The following is a 2,157-nucleotide window of genomic DNA, read 5'->3' on the forward strand; positions in this document are numbered from 1 at the left end:
AGTGTGCTCTGCAAAGCCCATTTCTAATGACTACTACATTTGGGGTTTTATTTTTCTGTTTTGAAATGGCTTAGGGCTCTGTCCTATTTTATTATTATTATTATTATGGATCATCGCACAGTCAGCCAGATGTTCAGACTGGATTTGGCATTTTGTCTACCTATCGAGTCCTTACCCAGGACCTGGGATAGGCAGATGTGGATATTTGATGGTATTACAGATATTGTCGCAGGATGGAAGCAGTTCCTAGTAAGGCTGCCTTTTGCAATTGACTAATAGCGAATTTGTCAATGCCAATGGTGTTCAAGTGGTGCTCCAGTTGTTTTGGGATTGCACCCAAGGCGCCTATTACTATTGGTACTAACTTTGCTTGCTTTTGCCACAGTCTTTCTATTTCTATTTGTAGGTCTCTGTATTTTGTTATCTTCTCCAGTTCTTTCTCGTCTATTCTGCTGTCTCCAGGCACTGCCACATTGTTGTTGTTGTTGTTGTTGTTGTTATTATTATTATTATTATTATTATTATTATTATTTTAATTTTTGAAGTTTGCTTGCACTCTTTGGCACCCCGCATTTGCCTCTCTGGTTCTTTTCTTGTTAGCAATTTTGCTGACTTTGATTTATTTAGTTATTCATTCATTCATTTATTCCTCTTGTATTCCGTGGTAATTCCTTGGAGACTCCTTCCAGTTAGCAAGTAATTATAACAGTAAATATTCGTGATAAGTTGGGGAAAAAATAATAATTGTAATAACACCAATTTATGGCACACAACCTACTGTACGACAGAATCAACATTTCAAATGAACTCAACACATTTAGTCTAAATGGTATTGCCTCAGTCTATAAATGCACAATTTTGAGCATCTTTCAAAAAAGCAACAGGGAAGAAGGCAAGTATGATCTCAACAGGGAAATGTGCTTGACTTATATATAACAGTGTAAGAAAAATTGTTAAAATAAGTGTATGTAAGTGCAAACTAATAAAAATGAGGGATAGGAATGAACAGCATCTTGGCCACAATATCCTCATTCCCCCCCCCCCTGTATTTCCTATGTTCTAGATAATTCTGTTTAACAAGGATGGTATTTTTGCAGTTGTTAGACTGACACCCACAAAATCCATTCCTGCTTGTCTGTAGCTTTCATATGGGGACAATTCCATTGAACTGCATGCATTTGTATTGTTCCAGTGATCTTAGTGGAAGTGATGGCAGTAAAGATTGTTAGAGGTTTTCTAAGTTTCATGATGTCTGTCCTATGAAACATTGCTTTACAATCCTCAGAGGACTGTAGTACAGAGAATCCTTAACTTACAACCAATTGTTTCATGACTGTTCGAAGTTACAACAGAGCTGAAAAAAGTGCCTTATAACTGGTCCTTGCACTTATGGCGCAGTGGTTAAAGATCAGTAGTGCAGGCAAACTCTGCCCAAAGCCTGGAGTTCTATCCTGACGGGGCTCAACATTGACTCAGCCTTCCATCCTTCTGAGATGGGTAAAAGGAGGACCCAGATTGTTTTAGACAATATGCTGACATTGTAAATTGCCCAGAGGGTGATGTAAAGCAGTGTGAGGTGGATCTAAGTGCTATTGCTATTATGATCATTGCCACATCCTCACAGTCGTGTGATAAAAATGCAGGTGTTTGGCAATTAGTATGTACGTGTGATGATTGCACAATTGTGCAGTCATTTGCAGCCTTCTCAACCAGCTTCCGACAAGGTCAGTGGAGGAAGCTGAACTTGCTTAGCAACTGCATGATTCACTTAGTAACTGAAGTGGTTTGCTTAACAACCATGGGGAAATGATTGTAAAATTGGTTGTGAGTCACTTAACAATCACCTTGCTTAACAATGGAAATTATTCTTAAAAACTTCCAGCGTTGGAGCATTCATAGCTTCTGGAGGCAGGTTGTTCCACTGACTAATTGTTCTAACTGTCAAGAAATTTCTCTTTAGTTCTAGGTTGCTTCTCTCTTTGGTTAGTTTTCATCAATTGCTTCTTGTCTTGCCTTCAGGTGCTTTGGAGAATAGCTTGACTCCCTCTTCCTTGTGGCAACCCCTGAGATATTGGAACACTGCTATCATGTCACCCCTAGTCCTTCTTTTCATTAAACTAGACATGCCCAATTCCAGCAACCGTTCGTTATATGTTT

General features: G+C 38.9%; 1 non-coding gene across 1 annotated transcript; it reads right to left on the minus strand.

Annotated features, from left to right (window-relative positions):
• Positions 1–1,668: 1,668 nt before the first annotated feature.
• LOC114922503 lies at positions 1,669–1,760 on the minus strand. Its single transcript, XR_003810413.1, has one exon. It is a non-coding gene; the product is annotated as a small nucleolar RNA SNORA5 (small nucleolar RNA).
• Between the last annotated feature and the right edge of the window lie 397 nt (positions 1,761–2,157).

This window comes from Protobothrops mucrosquamatus, unplaced genomic scaffold, assembly GCF_001527695.2.
Source record: "Protobothrops mucrosquamatus isolate PMUCROS unplaced genomic scaffold, P.Mucros_1.0 scaffold_94, whole genome shotgun sequence".
Lineage (NCBI taxonomy): Eukaryota > Metazoa > Chordata > Lepidosauria > Squamata > Viperidae > Protobothrops > Protobothrops mucrosquamatus.